The 14,713-nt window shown below is 30.4% G+C and overlaps 1 pseudogene across 1 annotated transcript; it reads left to right on the forward strand.

The window, feature by feature from the left end:
• The first annotated feature begins 3,165 nt into the window (after positions 1-3,165).
• LOC18592981 (delta(14)-sterol reductase-like) lies at positions 3,166-8,249 on the forward strand (annotated as a pseudogene). The gene is made up of 13 exons (XR_016028044.1): positions 3,166-3,201; positions 5,100-5,217; positions 5,316-5,386; positions 5,485-5,541; positions 5,621-5,712; positions 5,845-5,892; positions 5,988-6,108; positions 6,245-6,291; positions 6,411-6,492; positions 7,203-7,279; positions 7,452-7,571; positions 7,720-7,794; positions 7,871-8,249. The product of XR_016028044.1 is annotated as a delta(14)-sterol reductase-like (transcript).
• The last annotated feature ends 6,464 nt before the right edge of the window (positions 8,250-14,713 follow it).

Consider the following 14,713-nt stretch of genomic DNA (forward strand, 5'->3'; position numbering starts at 1 on the left):
ACATTCTCTTTCAACACCCATCTATGACATGCCATGAGGCATGTCCAAAAGATGCCACGTGGCATGTCATGAGGGCATTTCGTGTCTCTTCCTTGTTTTCTCCAAAACTATTGTGGGCTTATTAAATTTTGAACCCAAAAACTCATACAAGCATAACAAACTCCTAATGACCACCTCTAAGCTCTTGCTTTTGATTATATATTGCTTCTATTTGTTTTACTTTTTTCCTCACTATCTTCTTTTTTATTTTTTTTTCTTTCTGCACTGGACGCAAGCTATTGATCGTCGGTTATTTTTTCTTTATTCACTAGACGCAAGCTATCAGTCGTCGGTCCTTAAGGGAAAAAGTGAGAAGAGAGAGAAAGAAAAAAAAAGAGGAAAAAAAGGAGAGAAAAGAAGAAAAGAAATAAAAGCAATATATAATTATAGATAAAGGCTTAGAATTGGTGGCAAGGTGCTTGTTGTATTTGCATGAGGTCATCTTCGGTCCTTAAGGGAAAATGTGAGAAGAAAGAGAAAAAAACAAAAAAAGAAAAAAATAAGAAAGAAAAAGAGGAAAGAAAAGAAGAAAAGAAACAAAAGTAATATATAATTATGGTGAGAGGAGAGAGAAAAAGAAAAAAAAATAAAAAATAAAAAAGAATAAAAGGAAAGAAAAGAAGAAAATAAACAAAAGTAATATATAACTAAATATAAGGGTTTAGAATTGGTGACAAAGAGCTTATTGTATTTGCATGAAGTTATGAGTTCGAAACTTAGTAAGTACACAATATTTCCCTTGTGCTTGTTAAGTTGTTTCAAAAATCTATGGTCTCATGCAAGCACAACAAATTCCTTGCCACTAGCTTTAAGCTTTTACACTTGATTATATATTGTTTTTGTTTCTTTTCTTCTTTCCAATGAGACATTTGATTATATATTGCTTTGTTTCTTTTCTTATTTTTTTCTTTTTTCATCAGTCACTTCTTTTCCGATGAGATATTTGATTATATATTGCTTTTGTTTCTTTTCTTCTTTTCTTTCCTTTTTTTTTTCTTTCTTATTTTTTTCTTTTTTCATCTGTCATGATCATCGAACGCAAGTTGTCAGTTGTCGGTCTTTAAGGGAGAAGGTATGCAAACACAACAAATTCCTTGCCACCAGCTCTAAGCTTTTACATTAAATTATATAGTGCTTTTGTTTCTTTTGATAAGATGACACATTTGTTTATATATTGCTTTTGTTTTTTTTATTCTTTTTTAAGGAGACATTTGATTATATATTGCTTTTGTTTCTTTCGTTTTTTTCTTTTTTTTTCTTTTTTATTTTTTTCTTTTATCATCGATCATGGTCATCAAACATAGGTTGTCAGTCGTCGGTCTTTAATGGAGAATGTAAGAGGAGAGAGAGAAAAAAAAAGAGGGAAAGAAAGAAAAATAATAAAAACGAATAAGAGGGAAAAAAAAACAAACAAAAATAATATATAATTAAAAGAAAAGGTTTAGAGCTGATGGCTAGGAGCTTGTTGTGCTTGCATGAGGTCTTAGGTTCGAACTTAGTAAGCTCACAAACAAAGAAGAGACATAAAGTGCCTTCTTGACACGTCATATGTCACTCTCTTGTCATGCCACTGAATCTTCCTAATTTTATTCCACTAGCTTGTTTCCTTGCCTTTACAATCTTCTTAACGTTCTTTGACGACCTTGGCTCGCCATAAGAAAACTTAATTTAATCAAGCTTATAAATCATTCGGACAAATTATTCAAACTCGATTTGTCTCCATTTTTTATAAATAGGGCATAACTAAATGCCGTCCATAATCTCAAGAGAGGAACTAACATCTTATTTCCACATCTCTACAACATTGGTTGAAACACCATCCATGGTGTTTTCCATACCACTTGTTGTCTCGTGAGGCTTCGTAGTCTTGAGATCTGTTCTTGTTTGGATTTTGGTTTTAGCTATTCACTTTCACAAAATTCTTTGATAGGAATACTAATGGAGAGATATGGTGCTCGATACTTCCTTTTTTCATATTCGAAATGGCTTTTAATCCACACAAGCAACAATGGTGCACATCCAATCAAACGCCTTTTTTTTTCCATTACGTTAACAGTAGCTTAGTGATCTAAAGGTTTGTTGATGATGGATTAATTTTATTTTCAACGTGCTAAAGAAATCCACTATTGCTACCTTGATATGTCTCAAAACTTTTGGGAAGATAACCTTCCCATAGATTGCTAATGAGATAATACTCATGCTTATTTCATCTTCTAGATGCTTTTATGATGCCACTATGAAGAAACTCCCATTGAATATAAACATTATCTCCTTTTGTTTAACTTTCATGTCAACTTCTCACAGACTGATTCTCATGATTTTTGCAATCTTTTTTTAATAACTTGTTTTTTGTCGTCTCAAGTAATTCTTGTATGCACTTGGAAAGTGTATGCAAAGTAAAGTTGAGTATTCTTCAATTGTTGGCATCATATTCATTTCATTAAAGACAAAACATATGTATGAGAGATCTTAAAATTAAATGATAGCTCTAATCATTTAGTCATCAATAGGTATGCGAAAGAGTGATGCAATATGCCCATACTTCTTCTCGAACTCCTGTTGTTTAGATGCTTCCCAATGATCCCAAATGTTGATAAAATATGTGAGGTCATTCTTTTAAAGATCAATATGAACCTGCTCAAGAAGGTTAGAGACATATCCCTCTTTCAAACAATCACCCTTTACATGTTGGATATGTTCTGATCAAGTCTTAACGTTCAAGTCATCTTCACATATGACCAGGGTGGATATGATGCGAAATAGTCGCTTTGTGGATGTGTTTAGGGTATTTTCTACCATACTTTGTTACATAACAAATACCTCTATATGAAACAAGATGTTAATGTATAATCATGAAACAATCATAATATAAGGTTCAATAGGTATTTACATGGTAAAAAGCATCCTTTCATGTGTACCTACATGGTTGTTCTTTAATGGGTTTGGGAGGCATTTCCTAGGCTTAGTTTTTTATTGTTTTCTATATGCTAGGCATAGTTTCACACAAAGCTAATAATTCCCAAATTACTCTTTAGTGTCATCCACTTGAGACTAGTAAGGCACCTCAATCCTCACCCATTACAGGCTTTCAACTAAAAGGATTCAATTTGAGTGGAAGTATTTCACATGCCCACACAGAGGTTATCACCTCACGAGAGCAAGGTACTCTACTTCCTCCTAAATAGGACAAAGCTTGGGTATAAAGCTCATGCACGTATACAAAAATGTAATGTGTGTAAAGAGACGTACAAATTTTTTTATCATCCATAAGTAATTAAAAATAAAAATAGTAAAAATTTGTAATTATTTAAAAATAAATCTTTTAAATGAAATTTTTAAGGGACGTTGCAAAGGGCAATTTATCTTAAAATTTTTATAGTAAAAATAATTATGTGACCTTACCATAAGGGTTGGGGGTAATCCCATAGATATTTTTTACTGCAAAGGTTTATTTATAAATAATTAATGAGAACATAGATAAATAAATGCTTTAGATTTTGTAAATATAATTTCATAATGAATATTTAATATAAAATAAATGGAAGTCCTTGGATGATAGAATTTCAAGGATGTTATAAGGGATAACTTTCTTGAAAATTTTTAGGTTAGAAAATCTTTCTAAATTTTACCAAAAAAGTTGGAGAATTTAGAAAGAATTTTCAATATTATAAGATATTTTATTTATTTTAAAATAATAATAAATTAGAGAAATAATTAAGGGAAATAAACTAGGAAACCGAAACAAAATAAATTGAAGTAATTTCGGAAAGAAAATATTAGAGGGACTAAATTGAATTAATTCTCAAAATTAAGAAACTAAATTGTTACGATTTTAAATAAAAGAACTAAATTGAAGAGAGTGCACGAATACAAAGAATGTTGAGGTATTTTGACCTTTCTATTAATAACTAGATCAATAATTGTTAATGATGATAATACTTTGTAAACAATTTATATAAAATATGTCAAATACATACATATAAGTTGCTTTCTTTGATTTTATTAAATTAGATTCAATTTTGCCTAACATGTTTGGATTAGTTAGATCCACTATTGAACTCATATTGCCTATTCTTTTATTTCTTTCCTAGTTCCAATATTAAATTCGGTGCCTAACTCTTATTACCTGCTACTAATATTATACTCTTTGATGATTTTAAGGAAGCATCAACAACTTTTTAAAAGTGCTCAGGATAATATAAGATAACATCCATTTTCGAGTTGTTTATATTATCTTGAAAATAAAATTAATCAAGAGAATATACACGTAAAATCAAATAATTGAATTAAATAAATTTTTTTGACTCATTTATAAAATGAATGAAATAGAAAATGATCAATTAGTGAATGTATATATACACATATACATTAACAGGGATATTAAAGAATAGGGTATTCGTTATTTTTTAGTACTTTAACTCAAATTTTATTATTTAATAAGATATTTGAACCATCCAATGAAAATTTTGAATTAATACCCAAACCACCCAATTAAAATAATCAATACAGATATTCTTTGAATATGTTGATATATTTATCCTGTTTTTTTCCTGCATTACCTAGAATCTTGTTTTGTTTTCTTTTTCTATTTCCTATTGAAAAACAGTTGGTTGGCACATACATACAACTAAATAATTATTCAGAGTGGAGTCTTTTGGATCATTTGATTAAAAAAATTGGATTTCCTGGATTTTTTTAATTAAAAGAAAATTTAATCAAGAGCAATGTGATAAGAGTACTACAACCACCAGTTTTGCATATATATGTGCCTGCAATGATAGTTGATATCATTCAAAGGGATTTGAAGAGCAGAAAATGGAGCTGGGTTTTCTTCTGCACGCCTTGATTCCGTCCTGGAACTCTGCAAGCAACTCTTTTCTATCGAGAAATTCTTGTTTGTTTCCCTGGAAAAGTAAGGATATATACATATACTGTTAACTTACTTTAGTATAAATTTACCTTTTACATCCTTCTTTTGCCTTACAACCACTTACTAGGGGACCAAAAATGGTACTAATACACAAGCCTAAACTAATGATCGTTTTCTCGTTGGTTTATAGGTTGGCATATTGGCCATATATTTCGCTTACATTGCGATTGCTTCATTTATATTGCCTGCAACAGTTGTTCCTGGAATGATCATGTAGGATGGCACTCGTCTCCATTATCGCTGCAATGGTCACCTTCATGTTTTAGGAATTTCTATTTCTGCAGTTGGTTTGATGCATTTGTTTATTATAGTATGACTCACTTTATTTGTTTTTGATTAATTTCAGGGTTGCTAACACTACTTTCGTTAATTGGCCTTCTTGGGCTTGGTTCTAAGATGAATCTAGTATCACCGACGGTATGTACGTGTTTGCTGAGATAAAATTTCAAAGTATCAGTTGTTTTGTGCTCACAAATATGTCTCTGAAGTCTTAATTCCGATGAAAATGTTTGCAGCTGATATCAGACAGAGGACTGGAGCTGCTATCAGCATCTTTTATGTTCAGTTTTCTTGTAAGTTGGGAGGAAATTGCTTTTATTGACATTTGCTTATGAGAGCTTGCTTATAACTATGATTATTCCTTTGTTTCAGGTAGCTACATCACTCTACATTGCTGGCTGCAGGTGCCGCAGTCAAGCTTCCTCGTTAAAGCCTCATTTAACAGGAGACTTACTACTTGACTGGTATGCACGGTTCCATTGTTGTTGTCTTTGACGGTTTATGTGTTGTTTACTTTGATCCAAGTCAACAGTTCTAGTTTTTTCCCTTGGCTATGCTGCTTATCTTTATAGTTGTGCCTTTTTGTTATGTTATAGGTATATGGGAGTACAGCTAAGTCCTCATTTTATGGGTATTGATCTCAACTATGTAATTCACTCTCAACAATTTACTGGGCATGCTTTCTGCTTCATAGAACATAGCATCTGTGTTTCTAATGGATGATGGATCATTTCTGTAGATTCTTCTTTCTTAGAGCTGGAATGATGGGATGGATACCCATCAATCTATCAAATCTAGCAAAAAATGTCCAAATTGGCACCTTGAGTCTGTCAATGATCCTCTACCAACTATTCTGTCTGGTAAGAAATAATGATCTAGTGGTGATTCTGGTTGGATCCCATGTCGCTATCGATGCCTTTCATATCAATGCTAAGCTACCCTTTTTCCTCATCAGGTGATTGATGCTAAGCTGCCCTTTTTCCATCTTTATTCCAGATACATGTTATGGAAGTTTTGTACCATGAGGAGCAGTTGACCTCCAAGTAAGTGCCGAGTGCCGAGTACCTCATCTCTTATAGTGTAACAATCATTAACCTCATTCTTATTTGATACTCGGCCTTTTCAACTGGGGCTACAACAATTTGTGGTTTGTCTGTTAGAGCTGGGACATAATGGTTGAGAGATTGGGCTTCATGTTGGTGGGTGGATATCTGGTCTGGGCTGCTGTCATGGGTACCATCCAGGCAAGCAACCAATGACTTCAAAACAAATTTCTTGGCAATATGCACTGTGCCACTGTTTAAAAAGAGAGTCATGAATCACGTATCAACAATCTATTAGAATATGATTTGGTATTTAAGTATTCACATCATTTTCAATCTATAAAATATTTTTTGTGAGATAAAACTATAAGACCCAATGATTCAAAATAAATAATACTTTATAAATTGATGTGGATCGTGATACACTGCATATTCGTCCCTATGCTATTGATCAATATGACTACAATGAATGGTCGGTATTAGACAACATATAATTTTACATCCCAATCTGATGTGGTAATATATTGTGACTTCTACTCATACTGGTGAGATACTTTGTATGTAAAATCATGGGACTCTTCGGGTGAAAACGAATATAATACCTTGTAGTTAGATTGGGTTAGGTCTCTACACAAAGTCTATAATATAGTAGTCATATGGTAATATTTATCAGTCTCCAGTGCATGAATGCTGCAGTCAATTAGATTTGACTCTTTAAAGCTTTTCAAGTTTTGCATTGAGAGAATGCAATAAAAATGCAGTAGACTCAGCCATTGGCATAATTACTAATTGATTCACACAAAAGAACCAGCTGACTTGAGAGATTTTGAGCACAATGAATCAAGAAGGGCAGAAAAGCATATGAATGCAGATTTGTTTTTGTAAATTGCTCATCTTCACCTTTGCTATAGGGTTGGTGGCTTTTGCATAACCAAGTGGAGTTATCAAGAGCAGCAGCAATAGCAACTTGCTTAATCTATCTGATCGGGTAAGTCTTTACCAGTGTATAGGATTAGCAAAGAATTAACTAGTTAATTCATTCATTTTGTTACCTTGAATATTTGGTTTATTGATCGGTGCATGATGTCCTTTCTAAAAAAAAAATCATTTATTCTACTACATTATTCTTTTTCCTTAAAAAGAAGAAAAAAATTTGGCAGGGTTCTTGGATATAGAGGAGCCAATAACCAAAAGCATACATTCAAAAAGAATCCTAAAGCACTTGTATGGGGCAAGCCTCCAAAGGTGATTGGGGGGCAGTTGCTAGCTTCAGGCTATTGGTAAGATTTTCCCATCTTATCATCTTCCTTAATACTTCTAATATAGCTTCAGATGATAACCATTATCAGACAAAGAACTATCTTATATACTGAGACTGTAAATTTGCTTGATGCTTAATCTCATTCTAATTCTATTACCTTGGTCAAGGGGAATTGCAAGGCACTATAACTACTTTGGGGATTTCTTGCTGTCACTTTCCTTCAGTCTGACTTGTGGCATAAGGTAATTGTTCCCACAATTACATCTTATTTGTAGTAATTTGAACAATTTCCTGATGGGAAATTCATTCCTTTGGCAGTTCTCCAATTCCATACATTTACCCCTTCTGTCTGGTGTTTTTTTTCATATCAAGAGAAAGAAGAGATGAAGCTCGGTGTGCTGAAAAGTACAAAGAAAAATGGGCAGAATACTGCAAAAGTTGTTCCTTGGAGAATAGTTCCATACGTGTATTAGTCACCTAATCGGAAAGATTATTTGGACGGGGAATGTAAAATGTTTTACGAGTTAATGAAAAAATTAGCGTGAAATATCTCATGTTTGAAAAAGACGTAAAACATTTTGTATTTATCTTTTTTTTTTCTCTCTAGGACCGATCTCACTTAGAAAATATTGCTAGCCTCCTCTTGTGAGATTCCACAAAAGAATAAAATAATAAATTATCATTATATATTTTTCTTTTTTTCATCTTTTTATTTTTTATTTTTTCCCAACAAAGCATCATCAATTATTTTTATTCAGTTATTTCATAGGGAACATATCACTGCAATTATTTTTACTAACATACTACAATCTTTCATATAATACAAAATAAAATTTTCACACATGAAAATCTTTTTTTTCTTTTAATTTGTAAATTAGGATTTATTGACTTCACAAACTAACCAATATTGCGATACGATGAGTAATAAATAAATAAATAAAAATAGTTAAATAGTATTTATATACAATATTTTTAGTATTATAAAAATATTTTGGATGTAATGCATTTGATGAATGTTAATATTTTTATGGATGATTCAAATAATTGAAGATATTTTCGATAATTTATTTAAATAATAAAAAATATTAAATTTTTCAATAAAATATTTTACACGGAAATAATATTCGTCCACTAAATTATTTTACGATTATCAAAAAGAACCTTCATTTTATTAGTACTTCCATAACTTATACCAAGGTACTCAAGAATCAAGATGGAAGCTAATATTGATGGTGCAAATTGAATTTGTAAAAGAAAATGTATTGGGTATTGTTAAGGACTAATAAGCCCATACTACACACCAAGGTAAGACAGTGGAAACTAAACAAGCAGCTAGCCTATCCATTCCAAAGATTCAGAACTATTCTTAAGTGATTAGGCTATTCATGGACGCTGTTTAAGATTTAAATTGTACCTAGACATCAAGTTTAGCAATTAATGATCATACTGTATTTTGTTCAGGATGCTGACGCCTGGATATTGAGTTGATTTGCTGACCTTGTGATATTAAAGGAACTGTTCATTCCTTGTTGATAAATGAAATGCGAAAATGAAAAAATATATATATATATATTTTTACATGAGTAAATGAGTCAATTTTCTACAAATTTATATTCTGTCATTCCTTGTTTCTATGTGGTATCAGAACTCCATTACACACAATAACCAGACCATCGTAACCTCACTTCAATGGTAACCTTGGCTGAATCAACCACCACCCCTTCCTCCTCTGCTGTGCATCAATGTCAATCTACCTTTGAAACTTAATAATACAAATTTTCCTTCTTGATAATTGTAATTTAAATCACTCATTGCTAATCGCAATCTCACATTGTATTTAACCGAAGCCACACCTTATAAAAAAGAATATAAACCTGATTTCATGGCTGATGTAGGTGGATTACTAAAACAGCAAGATATGTGCAGGGCTTGACTCTCTCTCTCTCTCTCTCTATATATATAGAACATAATATAGAGTCTAATACTGTCACAATCCATCGAGTCAGCAAAAGATAAAATTGTGGGTAATTAACGTGGGGATCATTGCCTTGCCATGGCTGATGGCCCCCCAAAGGAAATGAAGGAAAAAACGTGGGGTTCTTGGCCTGACCTTCTAGATGAACGTCTCCTCTCACACTCATTATTTGAAGGGCCGTATCTTATCTAATAAACATAGCTGGATAAAGGTCAGAAAGGCATAAAGGGTGAGAGGAAAAAGGAAGGTAAAGTGAGGCAATGAATGGGTGGATGATGAGATTTGAGGAGGAAGAAGAGACAAGGGTTGTTGCAGTTTTGTAACGTCAGCCATTGTACCTACCTCCACCCACCTCTTCTCTGCTTTTTCTGATTTGGCATATATGTTTCATCTCTCATGCCACTGCCTGGTGTTTATCCATTGCTTGACATCTTATCATAACGTTGCTTGGAATGATCTGTTGATGCCCAATGAAACTGGGATTTGAAAGCTGGGACTTAGAGACCTTTTTTTTTTTAATACCCACTTTCATGTGGCCTAGGCTAACTACCATGTTGTCAGAGATGTAAGCTTATTGAATAATGAACTTAGTCTGGTATTTGTCTTTTTCTCATATTTTTTTTTAATTTTGCAATGATTAAAAAAAAGTTAAATACCTATTTGAGTCTGTTTGACGTGATTTTTTTTAACTTAAAAATTATTATGAAGTTTTTATAAAAAATAATAATTTTTAAAATTAAACTAAAATTATTTAGTAAAATTTTTTTATAAGTTATAATTTTTGTTAAAATTATCATAAAAGGTATTTTTTTAAGGTAATATTGTAATTATTTTTAACAAATGAGGATATTTTTGAAATAAGAATATAAATTCTCTTGTATTTTTAAAAAAAGAAAAGAAAAAGCTCTCTTTTGGAGCTTTTTTTTAAGCTCTTTTTTTAAAAATTTTGTTCTTAAAAAAAAAGCTACGAACTTCTCAAAAAATCATATTTGACTTAACTTTTATTTTTAAAAAGTAGATAAGTTGAAAAAAAACTAGGCCAAATATGCACTAAAACTCTAACTATTTATCATATTTTAATTTTAGGTTTTAATTTATTATCTTTTTAAATTGATTATGATGTAGAATTTTTTATATATCTAATTCATAAAACAATGAGAGAAGAAATTAGTGATTATCATTAGACATAATACTTAAAATAGTTCATAAGGCATTGAGGAAAATTTTAATAAATTGTTATTCTTTTATTACATTTTATCAAATTTTTTAATTTTTATTTTGAGTCAAATAAATCTTTTTGGTTGAGTCATTATTGTTAATCAAAATATCGCTTATCATTTTATATTACATGATATTGATCTGTCATCTCATAGATGATGATGTAACATAATAACATAATTATGTATCATTTTTACTCTCTACATTAATATCACATTAGCGTCACGTGGATATAAAATTAACAAGTAACATTTTAACTAATGATAAGTAGTAAACGTCTAGTCAAAGGACATATTTGGTTCAAAAATAAAAAATATAGACTTAATTAAATGTAATAGAAGAATAAAGGTGTATTTAAATTTTTTTAAAATAATTCAATGATTTTTCAAGCATTATACCTTATCATTATTACAATTACTGATTGCCATGTGAGGTTACGTTTAACAAATATAAATTTGTATCGTTAGTCCTATTAACAATAAGTATTACATTTTGTCCTCAATTCCTTTGAAATAAATAAAATAAAATAAATTGCATTGTAATGTAAAAGATAAATTATACAGATTGAATTCGAAAAATGAAGAATTTGATAAACTTATATTGAGCATTTAACCTAAAAATAACTAAAAGGATTATGCAATTTGGGGAATCCAATATAAATAAGAACATTCTTTTTCTAAGATATCCAACATTAACATATTTAATTTCAATCAATTCTATACCAACAAGAATTTGAATTTGGAACTTTCTTTTGTTAAAATATAGTGTAGTTATGAATTAGATAATAGATCAAAATCATATCATAGGACAAAAGTTATTCAAATGCATATGATGTGATGTAGCAAATGAACTATTAGGGTTGTTTGTGAGTTAGTATAAGGTATCATTTTCTTAAAAATGTGTAAACAACATGATAATCTATAATAGGATCAAAACTAGAAAACCAGCAGAAACAAAGTATAATTAAGGTATAATTTATGGTTGATTATATAATTTGTAAGGAATGTCAATCCTTGTCATCAACAAGTTTGGTATCACCACATTAAAGATGTTTTTTTTTTTTTTTGTTATTCTTTTATTTTTAATTAATTTTCACTTTTTATTATTTTTTTATTAAATAGGTTAAATGGATATGTTGGGCGGTTTGGACGAATAAATTTGAGGGCAGGTAGAGAGGTTTGGACAAAGATTGCCACTGCGATACGAACCACAACAATCAATATCAGAAATGGAAGTCAAGTCAAGGTAAGGTCTTGAGATAAAGCAAGACTAGTATTGTGGTAAATTATTGAGCGCCTGCAATAACCATGGCGTCGTCTGTCCATTCAAAGAATTATCATTTCTTTTTTGAAAAAAAAAATGTAGCATAGTGCTCCCAAAAAACTCTTATATTATTTTTAAAATTTTAAATAAATTTTTATTTTTTTATTGTGTTCAATTAAGTCTCTGTATTTTTATTTTTGAATTAAATAAATTTTTATAGTTATAGCTGATTAATTATCATTAGTCAAAATGTTACTTATTATTTTATACCCATTTGACATTGACTTAACGTTAATGTGGAAGATGAAAAATATCATATAGTTATGTCATCATGTCATATTAAGATGTCATATTATTATCAATTATGATATATCAGTATGCTATGTTAGTATCACGTGATATCGAAAAACAAATGAAATTTTTATTAAGACAATTATTAGTCTTAAAAGCTTATTTAGCTCAAAATAAAAATATAAAAACTTATATGATTTAAAATAAAAATACAAGGGTTTGATTGAATGCAATAAAAGAATAAAGATTTATTTAAATATTTTTGAACATTTTATGAGCTTTTTTAGGTATTATATCAAAAGATGTTTAGTAATACTATGGTTAATCTGTAGGTTTAAAAATGAAAATTAATCAATTTAAAAGTTATTACAAAAAAAAATTATATTATGAATTGTGTGTTTTATTAAGAGATTAATGAGGTATGTATATACAAAGAATTCTCAATTATTTAGGAGAAATCAAGTTAAAAACATCTCAATCGTAATCAATAGCATCATAATCGTACAGTAATTCAACAAAGTCACACTGATTTAGTCCATAATTTGTACAATTGTTATAATTATGTTGATACCTCGCTTAAACTAAAGTATTATGGTAGATGCCAACTTGAATTTGGAAACTAACTCTTGAAATCAACTTGGAAAACGAGTCTTGGTAAAGATATTAGCAATATGATTTGAAGTGGTCACAGAAGTCAGATGAAGAGTCCCTTTGAGTCACATGATGAATGCACAAATGGTAATCGATCTCAATATACTTGGTGGGCTCATGAAACGCATCATTGTGAACAATTTGAATAGCATTATGATTATTGCAACGAAGAACAACGGCAAAAGATTAGGCAATGCCCATATCCTCAAGTAATAGACAAAACTAGAGTAACTCTAAAGTAGCATCCAAAGGGGCAAAATATTCAGGCTTACTACTAGAATGGACAAGTATAGTTTGTTTCTTGCTATGCTAGGAAATGGGAGAATTGTTCAAAAAGAAACAATAATTAGTGGTTGATCAATGATTTGTAGGATCATCGACCTAATCAATATCAAAATACCCTAATAAAATTAGAAAAGAGTGTGTACAACAATGAAGTCCATAAAAGAGTGTACCTTTAATATAACGAGAATACTCAAAATATCTAAAATGAGATGAATGGGAAGTAATTATAAATTGACTAACTAAATAAATAGCATAAGCAATATTAGGTTGAGTCATTGTGAGATAAACTAGACTCTTAACCAGTTGACGATATAAAGTAGAATCAATAAGACAGTACGACCAATCGAACTAAGTTTAGTTATTAGGCTCGACGGGAGTGGAGACAGCTTTGTTATATGCAAAACTAGCCTTAGAAATTAAGTTAGATGCATACTTAGCAGAAAGAGATGCCAAAATTAGAACAAAGAGGTCAAAATTAATAGAAACGGTAACCTCACAAATGTCCTAACATGGCAGAACACATGACCAGCAGATGGCATGGTTGAACACAGGTGACTAACTTGATACTACACAAACCAGGTGGTGTAGTGGCTGTGTAGCTTAAAGAATATGGAGACAGGATTTTAACAAAGAACTAAAAATAAATAATTTTAATTGTTTTGATACCATATTATGAGAAAAGAAATTTTGTTGAAAGATTCTCAATGATTTAGTAAAAAATCAAGTGAACAGTATCATAATTTAACAAAATCACACTGAACGTATAATAGGTACAATTATTATAATTATGTTTAAAAAACAATTAATTTTTAATTTAATTGAAGCTCGATTACCAAAATTTGAAAGATGAAATTCACGAGCTCCATGCCTCCATCGTGAAGCAAGCGTTGTAGGGTGAATATATACCATAGGCATTTTTTAACAAGATTGAGCTATATAAAGATAGACAATTTCTCTTATCATACATATTTTTTATTTTAACTAGTGGAGCATATGTATTCTTAGATTCAAAGTGAGTTACAGGATTAAGAATTATTTATATCAATTATGAAATCATGCACTAGGTATAATTATATTAACAGTATAAGTACTTGAAGGTGAAGTCATCAAAGTTAATTAGCATCGACCTCAAAACATCTGCAATTTGACTCAAACCATAGCTGTCCAGTTTATGTTAATACTAATTAATTGTTTGGTTATTCGTTCCCTATTTCCCTAAACCAACTTTCCTATGGCCTTAGAGGAATAGAATCTCTCTCTGTCACTCATATATATATATATATATATACTGTTGAAACTTACCACTCAAAAAACAGACGGTTAGGTTAGGTAGTGCTTGCCTGCTGAAACTGTTTTTTATTTTATTCTTCCCCCTTTTCGGGTTGAAAACATGTTGGAATTCTTGCTTGTTTACTAAGGGTACATTTGATTGTTATTTTTTTTAGATATAATATTTTAAAATTTTCTTAAATTATTTT

The sequence above is a fragment of the Theobroma cacao genome, chromosome 8 (genome assembly GCF_053813885.1).
Source record: "Theobroma cacao isolate CCN51 chromosome 8, ASM5381388v1, whole genome shotgun sequence".
Classification (NCBI taxonomy): domain Eukaryota; kingdom Viridiplantae; phylum Streptophyta; class Magnoliopsida; order Malvales; family Malvaceae; genus Theobroma; species Theobroma cacao.